Raw genomic sequence first — 14,770 nt, forward strand, 5'->3', positions numbered from 1 at the left:
CCTGTGGTTCTGTCAGTGTGATCATGTGATGTATCTGACGCCAGGAATGTGTCAATAAAGTTTCCCCTTCCTGGGACAATGAATTCACGGTGTTCTTATTTCAATTTCCAGGAGTGTATATATATATATATATATGTGTGTGTGTGTGTGTGTGTGTGTATTTTGCCACAGTCTTATGAACTGTCCGTCCGGTCACTGAAATGTTTGTTCTCTCTCTGCAGTCTTGGCAGTTGTCATACTATACATTGACTACAGAATATGAGCCATGTGGTAAGAATAGGTAGCGTCGCAAGTAAATGTGATGAATAGTGATAGCAGGCGAGATACTATACAGTGTGTTACAAAAAGGTACGGCCAAACTCTCAGGACGCATTCCTCGCACACAAATAAAGAAAAGATGTAACGTGGACATGTGTCTGGAAATGCTTACTTTCCATGTTAGAGCTCATTTTATTACTTCTCTTCAAATCACTTTAATCATGGAATGGAAACACACAGTAACAGAACGTACCAGCGTGACTTCAAACACTTTGTTACAGGAAATGTTCAAAATGTCCTCCGTTAGCGAGGATGCATGCATCCACCCTCCGTCGCATGGAATCCCTGATGCGCTGATGCAGCCCTGGAGAATGGCGTATTGTATCACAGCCGTCCACAATACGAGCACGAAGAGTCTCTGCATTTGGTACCGGGGTTGCGTAGACAAGAGCTTTCAAATGCCGCCATAAATGAAAGTCAAGAGGGTTGAGGTCAGGAGAGCGTGGAGCCCATGGAATTGGTCCGCCTCTACCAATCCATCGGTCACCGAATCTGTTGTTGAGAAGCGTGCGAACACTTTGACTGAAATGTGCAGGAGCTCCATCGTGCATGAACCACATGTTGTGTCGTACTTGTAAAGGCGCATGTTCTAACAGAACACAGGTAGAGTATCCCGTATGAAATCATGGCGGTGAATCGAGGAAGTACAGTACATACTGAGGAAACTAAAATGAGCTCTAACATCGAAATTAAGCGTTTCCGGACACATGTCCACATAACATCTTTTATATATATATATATATATATATATATATATATATATATATATATATATATATATATATGTGTGTGTGTGTGTGTGTATTGCCACAACGTTATGAACTGTCCGTCCGGGCATTGAAATGTTTGTTCTCTCTCTGCAGCCTTGTCAGTTGTCATACTATACATTGACTATAGAATGTCAGTCATGTGGTAAGAATAGGTAGCCGTCGCAAGTAAATGTGATGAACAGTGAGACCAGCCGAGATACTATATAGACGTCTCACAGAAATGAAAATAACAATCAAATGCGTGTGAACCATGTTGGGAGAAAGGAATTCAATAGTCAAGACTTCCAAAATGGAACGGAATTTCAAAAACGTTAAAAACATATGTATTGAGAGATCACAGAGAAACTATGTGATTATGAAATTGTTGCGATCATTTGTTGCAGCTTATGTGACTTCTGTTTTCATCATTTCTTTGGAGTGATCAGGTTCACATTCATACGAACACCTATATCGGGCAAGGAGACATATCTCACTCACCAGGCGTGCAAAGTAAGTATGTGAACAAGGAAGTCCTATCATGTGACACACGTAGCGCCGCGTATAACACACCAGTCGTGTTTTTCGGTGGAGGATTCGGATGACTTGTCGCCTTGTCATAAAACAGTCCGAAACCGGTCGTGTGAAAATAAAGACATTTACAACTGAAGCTGCTATAATGCTCAGCTGTGGATGTTCTTCCAACAGGATTGTTTGAAACAGTGTCAAGACTGTGCTGCATTAGAAATTATGAGCAAAGTGTCTAGAATTGACGCTGCTATAAAACTCGCTGCTCTGGAAGCTGCTATTCAACTGGGGCGTTACCAGTCGGTTGCGGCGCTTATGTCCCCTGCACATAGGGGCCGCTCCTGTTGCGTTGTCGTCCTGGAGAGGGGTCGGTCAGCGTGCAACTGGCCGACGTTTTCTCACCGCCATATCTTCTCTATCGTTCCCACCTGGCATGCCATCGCTTGCCTTTACGCCGAAACAAGAACCGTTGTTTTTCCAAGTGAAAAAAAAGAAGAATGTACCATCACGATGTGGGAACTGTGGAAGGGAAGGCTAATGGTCGACTTCGGTTTATTGAGGAGAGAGTGCATCACCTGTAAGGGAGACCGCATGTAGGATGCTGGTGCGACCTTCTCTTGAGTACTGCACGAGTGTTTGGGATCCGTGCCTGGTCGGATTGAAGGAAGACGTCGAAGCAGTTCAGAAGCGGGCTGCCAGATCTGTTACTGGTAGACCTTGAACAACTCAAATGGGAATCCCTGGAGGGAAGACGACGTTCTTTTCGAGAAACACAATTGAGAAAATTTGGTGAACCGGTATTTGAGCCGGCCGCGGTGGTCTAGCGGTTCTAGGCGCTCAGTCCCGAACCGCGCGACTGCTACGGTCGCACGTTCGAATCCTGCCTCGGGCGTGGATGTATGTGATGTCCTTAGGTTAGTTAGATTTAACTAGTTCTAAGTTCTAGGGGACTGATGACCTCAGAAGTTGAGTCCCATAGTGCTCAGAGCCATTTGAACCATTTGAACCGGTATTTGAAGCTGACTGCCAAACAATTCCAATGGCGCAAACATACATTGCGCGTAAGGACCACGGAGTTAAAATACGAGGAATTAGGTCTCATAAAGAGGCATGTAGACGGTCGTTTCTCCCTCGCTCTTTTTGCTAGCAGTCGTTCAGGGTGCCTTCCGCTACTCTGCTACACGCTGTACAGTGGTTTGCGAAGTTTCTATATCGATGTAGATGTACTGTAGATTGCAGTTATTTCTAAAAATATTTTTTTTATCACCTTTCCCGTAAACCGAAAATAGACTAAAGTTTTTTCCCCATCACAAAAATCTAATTATTTTCAGTATGTCCCTTTTTAACCCTTTGTTCTCTTCTGTTTGTGAAGCAATTATTTAACGTTTCGATCACCTTGCCCTAAATTTAGGTTTGTTTCGTATGATCCCATTAGAGGGAACAAAAGTTGAGTTAGGAATAAGCTCTTTGGGTTTCAAAAAGTAACTTTGGCCACAATAGGCTTTACATATTCTCCTCTTTTATGTGCCGTTCTTACCTAGGACTATTTTGACCATAAAAAAGACAGTTTAATGCCGTTGCTCAGTGCCCGTGCTTCGACCGAGTTCAGGACACGGTGCAGGAACTACCAGTGAAATGCCGTATCTTTTCTTTTTCCCGAGAATTTGTGACGTCACATCCGTATTTACGTATTTCCTTCCCTCTTTTATCCAAATGAATGACAGCGTCAGGTACGCACAGTAAAAATAATATTAAATTTTTCTGAAAATATGTTGTCTGTAAAAGACTGCAATATGTGAGTCTTGTTGTTAGTACCTTTTGTATAAACGTAGATGCCAATGTATACGAAACCACTATAAGTATAATGGACGAACTTGAAAAACGTCTCTTGTGGTTAAGACTCATAGACTATTACGTCTTATTACAAATTAGGTCTTCCTTGATCGCTGTCGCTGAGCTGTATTATTAAATGAGAGTCTGATTTGTGGGTGTAGACGGAATGTCCATTAGAAGAATCGTGGAATTAATATTTGCGTGTTACATTCGTTAGGACTTGCAGTCATTTATTCTTTTCAAAGTCCGATAACTTATCTGCGTTCAATTATTCAGGAAGCAAACTTAGTTTCTTTTCACTCTCAGCAAAATTCCAATCAAACTGCTTCCAAGCTAACTGTGCGCCGTAGCTATTGTTAAGTTTTGATTAAACGGAAGTTAACAGTGTTATTATCTTTCTTGACTTTTACCAAAATAACCGAGATTAAACCAAAGGTTACCGTCAAAGAGAGAGTCCAATATATAATTTTACGTAACATTTAACTCTCGTGATTGTTAGATTCAGAATATAAAGTCGAATTCTCGTAATCAGAGAGGGTAATGTTATAAATTAATTCAAGTAACGGTTTTAGCCACTCATTAAAAAAGTAAACAGATGCGTGAACAGCACAAGTGGTGGTGTGCTTCGCGCCTCCTTTGACCCTTGTCGGTGGGCTTAAAGCGGAGCTCCGCAAGAAACTCGTATCGACGGACGGCTCTTCTTGCGGTGGCGCTGCAGCAGCAGCGGCGGCTGCTGCGAGAGAAACTGCAGCAGCTGGCGCAGGCAGCGGCTGGCCCAGGCTGCGCGGTCTCCAGTGTGCCGTAGGTAGAGAGATCCATCTCACCTATGAACAAACGGCAGCTGCGGGCTCACCAAATGACATCGCAGCATTGTGTTTGACCGAGATATCGAAATACGTTTTTCACTTATAACTTATTATATTATCGTACTTTTTTATCAACAAAATGCAGTTTAGATAATTTGATTAAATGTAGTCACTGGTTTCTGCTCAATTAAACTATAGAGAGATCGAAAATGCCAGAGGACGACAGTGTCCCCGCGTCTTAGTTTCGCCCGAAAATAACAATTACATTTTAAAAAGCAACCTCATCTGGGCTGTTTATTGTTCATAAAAATTATTGAATAAAATCATTTATCTCTTGTGAATTAATGCCGCATTTCTACGTTACATTTGTCAGTAAATGAGGGACCAGTACCAAATGGCTCTGAGCACTATGGGACTTAACATCTGAGGTCATCAGTCCCCTAGACTTACAACTACTTAACCCTAACTTAACCTAAGGACATCACACACATCCATGCCCGAGGCAAGAATCGAAACTGCGACCGTAGCAGCAGTGCGGTTCCTGACTGAAATGCCTAGAACGGCTCGGCCACAGCGGCCGGCTGTATCTGTACCACTCCATTGTGCTAATAAGCTGTGGTGGTCCCATCCACACGCATTTTAAAATAACTTCCTTGTAATTTTATATTTTATTTAGATCGTAAGAGATGTGATGAAACTTGGTTCTGTTATGTGGGTAATTTCTTTTCATGAGTGTTTTGTAAGCCACCTCCTTTGTTGATGGACTACATTTTCTAAGCACTCTCCCAATGGATCTCAACCTGGCTCCCGCCTTACCAACAATTAATTTTATATGATCATTCCACTTGAAATCGTTCCGCACGCATACTCCCAGATATTTTAGAGAAGTAACTGCTACCAGTGTTTGTTCCGCTATCATATAATCATACAATAAAGGATCCTTCTTTCTATGTATTCGCAATACATTACATTTGTCTATGTTAAGGGTCAGTTGCCACTCCCTGCACCAAGTGCCTATCCGCTGCAGATCTTCCTGCATTTCGCTGCAATTTTGTAACGCTGCAACTTCTCTGTATACTACAGCATCATCCGTGAAAAGCCACACGGAACTTCCGACACTATCTACTAGGTCATTTATATGTATGTTGTGAAAAGCAGTGGTCCCATAACAGTCCCCTGTGGCACGCTAGAGGTTACTTTCACGTCTGTAGACGTCTCTCCATTGAGAACAACGTGCTGTGTTCTGTTTTCTAAAAACTCTTCAATCCAGCTGGTCTGATATTCCTTAGGCTGTTACTTTGTTTATCAGGCGACTGTGAGGAACTGTATCGAACGCCTTCCGGAAGTCAAAGAAAATGGCATCTACCTCGGAGCTTGTATCTAATATTTTCTGGGTCTCATGAACAAATAAAGCGAGTTGGGTCTCACACGATCGCTGTTTCCGGAATCCATGTTGATTCCTACAGAGTAGGTATGAGCTAGGGAAGGCTACAAATGAGAATAACAAAAAAAAAAATAGTCTACAAACGTGACTTTAACGCGACGTTCCTTAAAAATCGACAATACCACGCTACGATGTCACCTTTTTCGATTATTATTTTCCATCAATTAATTTTTTTGTACCGAAAACCGAGGGCTCTGACAACCATCACTGCAGAAGTCTAGCTGTCACTGAATAACTCTGCCTTGCGAACAGGAACGCACAGTCTTTTATAGTTGGATATTCTTTTCTTTCGTTAATATCCACATATCTGGCGAGAAACAGCATCTTGCTGAAAAGAGTAACAAGTTCGTTACTGGTGGTTCCGTCCTGTTTTTGCTGGGCGTCCGCCGTTTGGATGAACCAGGATCTCCCCTTCTGTATTTATCCTTACAAACTTTAAGACAGTATTGTAGCGTATCTTCAACGCGTCTCCAGTTCTTTCGACTACGTTTGTTAGAGGCAATAGAGTCGCACAGATGCCTCCCTCCTTCTCGAAATATTCCCGCACGGAGCACACAAACTCACGTATCTGACCACTCAAATCACGAGCAGATCGCTGAACTTTTCGTTTAGCAAACATTCTTTTTTGAAACTTTCACTGCAAGCTTCAGACATTCTGCAGAGCAAAAAAATCTCGCCGCACAGAGGAACAAAGGACGCAGTGAAACGGACCACAACTGTTTACGTATGATACCTGTCGCGAGCGTCGTCTGCAATTGGCTGCAGTAGCCGTTACCGTTAAACAGCTAGACAACAATCACTTTGTTATTCTGATTCGGGTGTATATGACCGTGCATCGTTTAGTATGACCTACGTCTGTGATTTTTCTTACATAATCGTTATAAGTACAGGTGCAAATACTTCCGTAAAACAGAGATATCTTCCTTGGATTTTTCCCTTCTTTTGGTAATTTCCTTTTCTCCATATCTGCGCCCACCTACGCATGATTACCCGTATCTACAAGTGACAACTGGGTATGTCTTGCCCATGTCACTGTGAAACGGAGCAACTATCCTTTCACATTCACATCAGCATGAAACCACAAAACCCCAGATTATTTAATGAACCCGACTCCCATATTACTTTAAGAATGAGTTAATGCGTTCGTTTATGCCAGAAGCTATTTAGGCGTTCTAACTGCAGTATACATGTGAGCGAGCCTGTATGGGCAAAGGATTAAACACTTATGATTTTAGTGCTATGTACAATTTTCAGGTTCCAAGCCAGATGAACACTTTGAGGATTCAATGAGTGATACATTGCAGGTCCAAGATGGTCAGGTCGGCTGTTCTTCAGCGTCATTAGCTACAGATTATACTTGAGCGTCAAGCAATATTCATGAAAACGACATTGACCTACGTATTGAGAGGCCAGACCAACGTGTGGTTCCTGAAGAGGGGCAGCAGCCTTTTCAGTAGTTGCAGGGGCAACAGTCTGGATGATTGACTGATCTGGCCCTGCAACACTAACCAAAACGGCCTTGCTGTTTTGGTACTGCGAACGGCTGACACCAACTGGAAACTACAGCCGTCATTTTTCCCGAGGGCATGCAACTTTACTGTATGATTAAATGATGATGGCGTCCTCTTGGGTAAAATATTCCGGAGGTAAAATAGTCCCCCATTCGGATCTCTGGGCGAGGACTACTCAGGAGGACGTCGTTATCAGGAGAAAGAAAACTGGCGTTCTACGGATCGGTTTGTGGAATGTCAGATCCCTTAATCGGGCAGGTAGCTTAGAAAATTTAAAAAGGGAAATGGATAGGTTAAAGTTAGATATAGTGGGATTTAGTGAAGTTCGGTGGCAGGAGGAACAAGACTTTTGGTCAGGTGAACACAGGGTTATCAATACAAAATCAAATAGGGGTAATGCAGGAGTAGGTTTAATAATGAATAAAAAATAGGAGCACGGGTAAGCTACTACAAACAGCATAGTGAACGCATTATTGTGACCAAGATAGACACGAAGCCCACGCCTACTACAGTAGTACAAGTTTATATGCCAACTAGCTCTGCAGATGATGAAGAAATTGAAGAAATGTATGATGAAATAAAAGAAATTATTCAGGTAGGGAGGGGGGACGGAAATTTTATAGTCATGGGTGACTGGAATTGGATAGTAAGAAAAGGAAGAGAAGGATACGTAGTAGGTGAATATGGATTGGGGCTAAGAAATGAAAGAGGAAGCCGTCTGGTAGAATTTTGAACAGAGCATAACTTAGTCATAGCTAACACTTGGTTCAAGAATCATGAAAGAAGATTTTGTACATGGAAGAACAGACTGACAGACAGATATTTAGACAGATACAAAATGATGTAACTGATTGCTGAGACGATGAAATTATTTCGTAAATATTACACAGAGTCCGAGAAAACTTATTGTATAGTACAAAGCTTGATGAGACCACTGGTATAAGTCACAAAACTCGGGTGACAGTTTTTCTGAGGTGTATTTACCAAAATATGATCAGAGAAGATCTCATAGGGTTTATCAATTAGCAAGAGCCAGAAAAATAACTGGCTAAACAATCACTCAAAGTTCATCACAAACGGTAAAATAAACAAAGATTTCTCTTCAGTTTCTGAAAGTGACAGTCATCAACAGGAGTGATTTTAAGGCGACAAAGATGCCAATATTTGTCACAAAGATAAAGTGGATGAAGAGAATAAAGATCCCCGAATAACTGGAGCAAAACTAGGTAAAACTGTACTTAGCAGTATGAGAAGCTTTGATCAACTGGTATTAAGGCAGATAGCTGCGAGGTTGTGGGAGCAGTCACTACAATAAAGGAAGCGTGTAATAATCCAGAAAGAGCCCGTTGTTTCAACCATTCTTTGAACTTATGTACTTCTAAGTGCTCTGGTGTGCAATTAGTGCGAAATTCAACTGGTATCATTAGAGAGGTTGTTTCCTTTTTAGAGCTTCGCCAAAAAGAAGTGCTGTGTTTATAAATGATGCAGGATACCAGCTAACCTCTATATGTGAACCGAAGTGGGCAGAAAGGCATTTATCTGTAGCGTCTTTTCTAAAAACAGTGCAAAAATCGTGGCATGCCTTGAGGAAATTTCGCAGTAGTCACATTTTTCAAATGATACCTCCAGCGTAACATCTAGGACCCTTTTATATACAATCAGCAATGGAAAATTCATCGTAGCTCTCGAGTGCCTTGCTAATGTGCTCAGCTAAGCATTAATCCTCAATAGGTTTTTCGAAAAAGAGACTATTGATGTTAGCAAAACAACTGAGATCTTGACCGATACTTTCTCAGTTTTAGATCTTATAATTAAATTCTTATCGAGACATTTAAGTCTCATCTTTCTCTACGATAACGTTGGAAGCGTTGAAAACAAAGCGAGAAAATGTGTTTGCGGAATTCAGCCTGCTGTATAATCAAGCGAAAAAACTGGCAGATGATACAGGAAGCACGATTCAAACACCCAAGATCACATCCCGAGAAGTTAAGAAGTCCAGCGCTGCTTCATCAAGTACGGAAAGCTATTTTAAGGTGAATGTCTTTACCCCTATTCTTGACACCATAAACACAGATCTAGAAAACACATTCTCTAAAGACATTCTCAGTCTCTATAATTTCAACACACTTCTAGCAAAAATTTGCTCATCTTCAACAATGTCCTTGGAGTCAGTTATTAGGGATGCAGAAACTCTGGTTACAAAGTGCTACAAAGAAATTGGAAAGAATGAAAGTGACTGCATTTCTAATCTGAAGGCAGAAATCAGGTTGTCGTTGACGAAATGGAGAAGGGAAGACGCAAACAGAACACTTCTGCCATGCTATTCAGTTGTGTCTTTGCAGTTTTGCACTCCAGAAATTTTTCCTACAATTATATCTTTGATTTTGATCCTGCCTTCTCTTCCTTTGTGAACTGCAACAGCAGAAAGATCTTTCTCGACAGTCGGGATCATTCACAGTCGTTTGAGAATCCCTTGTGGGCAAAACTGCTTAAGAGGGCTTGCTTTGTTGCTTGACCATGAAGACATGATTATTAATAAAGAAAAAATTATTGATAGGTTTACTGAGAAGGGCGGAAAGAACAGAAAAGATATGTTTTCTTAAGTACAGGTAATATTTAATACAATGACAGTTGTTCTTCTGTGACGTAAAGGATTGAATAATTAGCATTCACACATTTAGATGAGCATTTTGTATAAAAACTGAAAAAGTGCGAATCAGATGCTAATACGCATGAAGCATGCCACATATACATAGTCAAAAATATAAACACGATTGTTTCTTGCAAAAAGATCTTCTTTGCCAGATTTTAGCAACTCAGTGTATCAAAGAAACAGAATAGTACATTCAAAACTATGGCTTTATGTACCGGCAAGTAAATTTTGAGTAACTGTAAACGGTGTAATATCATTCTCACTATTTACATTGTACTTCTTTGTAGGTATTAGTCTCAAATAGATTGTTTTGACAACATAATTAATATTAATATATTATTTTCACTTCCACTATGTTTGTCTAAAAACGAGTATCATTGTGAATTCTATTGAAAATAAAAATTAGAAAAAAATATTTTAGTGTCTATTCAAGACTTCACAATTGTTGTTTTCAAAATATAATTGTATATATTTATTTATTTCTTTATAAACTAAACCGGCAAAAATGTAACTGTCAACAAATTAAGAACTGCAGTTTTAAAAGTATTTTATTCTAATTTCAGTTTATTTGCTTTTAATTTGTTAACCACTGTGTGTTAACAAAAGGTATATGAGCTTCTTTCTGTGTGTTACATAAAAGAAGTTACTCAAAGAGGTTGTGAATGCTACACGTTTCAAGGAATTTAAAACTTTTTTGTCTAAAATAAAACACATTTTTGCAATTATTTGATACTTTTAAGTATCAAAGCAGCTTAAAACAGTAGCTTTTGAAATTTTTTTCCTTACCTCTCAAGGGGAGGACCCTTGGCTCTTCTTTGTCTTCTAGGAAACAGCCCACACCCACAAAACTTCATTAATCCGGCCCTGAATAATAGATTATGGTACAAAAATGTGTCATTTGGAAAATACTGTCCAATGTATTCACTAATGGAGGCGAAAAAATTGTTGTTATTTATCGGTTGCCATGAATAAGGGCCAAACATTAGAGAACAGCTGCATTAATTCGGCAAAACATGGAGGGATAGACACCAAAGCTGATACTTAGTTGTAAGACTAATGTGCCACATAGGAGCTAGACAGATTTGGAGCCTAATGCGGCAATGTGTTCTCTGAGTGTTGAGCAGCACAGGATGTTCTAGCTGCTCGAAAGGCGGATAGCGCAGAGAAAGTAAGATAACGCGGAGAAAAATCGAAGAAATAACATATTACTTCGGGAAGATTTTCACGAAAGCGGAATAAGGTAGTTTCAGCAGATCAGAAGATGTGATGGGTGTCTTGTCCAGTAGCGCTGTCAGAACAGACGCGACAGACATAGACAGCTACGCAGCTGGAGGCGGTTCCTTTCCAGGGGCCGTGTAGCTGTTACACGAGTACATACACTGCAGAGCCCGCTCGCTGGCGCTACCATAGCGCCCCCACACCGAACAGTAAGGGAGCTGCCACATGTATGGCAACGCTGTGTTTGGACTTAGTAAATGAAGTTAATCAAGTATCTGATAACACGTTACATATACTATGACTTGGGTCGTGGATATCGCATTCATTAGGACTTCGTATTCCTGTTAGAAACATGTGTCAGGATGACAAGCCAGGTTCAAATTATTCCGGAGGTCACGATCAACAATTTCCAAGCAAACTGAAGCAGAAGACTGTAAAATTATGGAAAGGTGGGTAGATAATTTGTGCCATACAGAAGTAATGTAAGGAATGTGAAAAATGAAAGCAGAAGACAAACAAAGAAGATGTGTCAGGAAACATCAAACAAGAACTGAACTTGGAATAGTGAAAGATAAAATTATGTCGCTATCTGCTACTTTGTAACATTCATGCAACTACCTTGAACTGGTAACTTGCGGCATTTTCACTCCTATTTGTCAGAAGGACCTAGTCTTTCGATGAACAAATAACGCAGGAAATTAGGGTTAATTTAAGAATAAATTTAAAACACGCATAATTAGCAGGAGTTGTGAAGAAATCTTGGGTTTATTTTGTTCCTAAATTTACTTCTGTTGTCTCTCATACTCTTTAAATCACTAGTTCAGTATTTATATTCGTCCCTCAAAATGGCATCGGTGTTTCATTTCGGGAACAGATGCCTCATTTTTCCGCTACAGCCTGGTAGGAGAACACCATACTGGGTGGGGGGGGGGGGGGGCAGTCGCCTCGCACCTGGGATTGGGGTGGCTACGGTTTCAGCGTCAGCACCTTCCCATTCCCACTGTACTGCGGCTGACCTGTTGACTATCGCTATCTCCTGTACAGACTCAACGACAACAGCCGCTGCTGCTGCTATGATACCTACTTCATTTTCTCCCCACGGACTCTGCTTGCTTGACTGGTGTCTGTGCTGTCGACGACTTGTGTATGAAGTGGTTTCATATAAAAAAAAAGAAAACTTAACAGAAACCAAACAGGCCATGAAGTCCGAATGGTGCCGACCGGCCACCGTGTCATCCTCAGTCGGGAGGCGACAGTGGGTGCGGGTAGGGAGGGGCACGTGCTCAGCACACAGCCATTCCGGCCGTTTACCAGACCGGAGCCGCTGCTTCTCAATCCAGAAAACCCTCAGTTTTCCTCACATGGGCTAAGTGCGTCCCGCTTGCCAACAGCGCTCGGCATACAGGATGGTCACCCACCCAAGAGCTAGCCCAGTCCGAAAGCGCTTTACATCTGTGAACTGGCGGGAACCGGTGTTACCGCTACAGCAAGACCGTTGGCGACAGCAAGGCCGTTGGCGAAGTGGTTTCCTAAGTGTTCCTAATATCTCGCTACTCAGTCTAGACCGAACTTTCAGCACTTCTTTACTACCTTTCACACCTGCAACACATTCGTGATAAGAGTGCATATTTTGTCTTATTGAAATCGAATATAAAGCAGCCTAGCAAATCGTATGTAAAAAGACTCAGTCGAGCTTTGGTGTTCACGATGACAACATGTTATTGTTTCCAGTGACTGTTTCTTGCTATCGAAAGTGAAGTGAAAGTTTAAAACAGCGTCGGAAAACTTTTATGGCACGATGTCATACTATCGTTAAAATCGTGTGGAGATACTTCTGTGTGAATGTTCATAGTGGTGGTAAAATGACAGTTACAGTCTACATCTACATCTACATCTACATCCATACTCCGCAAGCCACCTGACGGTGTGTGGCGGAGGATACCTTGAGTACCTCTATCGGTTCTCCCTTCTATTCCATTCTCGTATTGTTCGTGGAGAGAAGGATTGTCGGAATGCCTCTGTGTGGGCTCTAATCTCTCTGATTTTATCCTCATGGTCTCTTCGCGAGATATACGTAGGAGGGAGCAATATACTGCTTGACTCTTCGGTGAAGGTATGTTCTCGAAACTTTGACAAAAGCCCGTACCGAGCTACTGAGCGTCTCTCCTGCAGAGTCTTCCACTGGAGTTTATCTATCATCTCCGTAACGCTTTCGCAATTACTAAATGATCCTTTAACGAAGCGCGCTGCTCTCCGTTGGATCTTCTCTATATCTTCTATCAACCCTATCTGGTACGGATCCCACACTGCTGAGCAGTATTCAAGCAGTGGGCGAACAAGCGTACTGTAACCTACTTCCTTTGTTTTCGGATTGCATTTCCTTAGGATTCTTCCAATGAATCTCAGTCTGGCATCTGCTTTACCGACGATCAACATTATATGATCATTCCATTTTAAATCACTCCTAATGCGTACTCCCAGATAATTTATGGTATTAACTGCTTCCAGTTGCTGACCTGCTATTTTGTAGCTAAATGATAAAGGATCTATCTTTCTGTGTATTCGCAGCACATTACACTTGTCTACATTGAGATTCAATTGCCATTCCCTGCACCATGCGTCAATTCGCTGCAGATCCTCCTGCATTTCAGTACAATTTTCCATTGTTACAACCTCTCGATACACCACAGCATCATCCGTAAAAAGCCTCAGTGAACTTCCGATGTCATCCACAAGGTCATTTATGTATATTGTGAATAGCAACGGTCCTATGACACTCCCCTGCGGCACACCTGAAATCACTCTTACCTCGGAAGACTTCTCTCCATTGAGAATGACATGCTGCGTCCTGTTATCTAGGAACTCTTCAATCCAATCACACAATTGGTCTGATAGTCCGCTGATGCGAAAACTGATGATAGAATGACTCTGAAAAAATCAGTGTGAAAATGTTGGCTCAACTATCTATATACAGTGAAAAAAACTCGGGAATTTACGGATGTCGAAGATCATGCCTTCATCTTCCGAATTACTGTACAAGAAAGCTCTAAGGGTGACCAAAAAATAAAACATTTAAACAAGAGCAATAAAAGTAAGAAAATAACGTGACTACTTCCCCTGCAATAGTGTCTTCTCAAGAAGTACATTCGGAACGCCGACGTTTGAAGTCAGTGCTCCATCCTAGTACTTACTGAAGAATCATCGATTCGTGCAATAATTCGTGCAGCTAACAGCCGATATTAAATGGGATAAACAGATTTGGTCAGCAATCCGAAATACCATTTAAGTCATCAGTCTTTTCGCAGATTGGATGTCATTCGTCACAATTTCCTCTCTTATGCCCTCTTCGACCCCCAGTAGGACATACTAACTACGTGCTCAATTATGTGTTGAATGTATTCCAGTCTATGTCTTCCCGTACAGTTTCTACCCTCCACATAACCCTGTAATAACGCTGAAGTTATTTCCACGCGTCATCACGCATGTCCTGTTATCGTGTCCCTATATCTTGGCAGTTTTTTCCCATATGTTCCTTCCGTCACCGACTGCTCGGAGAACGTGTTATTTTCCTTACAAAGTAGCAAAATTTCTTAACAACGTCTACTTCGTTGGCACTATTTTTCATGATAAGTTTATCGTTAATGCTTGTACAAAGTCAATTTATTGTTATTGCCTGTGTTATGATAAAGGGGACTAACATTTTATGCTGTTTC

Source organism: Schistocerca americana, chromosome 4 (genome assembly GCF_021461395.2).
Source record: "Schistocerca americana isolate TAMUIC-IGC-003095 chromosome 4, iqSchAmer2.1, whole genome shotgun sequence".
Taxonomy (NCBI): Eukaryota; Metazoa; Arthropoda; class Insecta; order Orthoptera; family Acrididae; genus Schistocerca; species Schistocerca americana.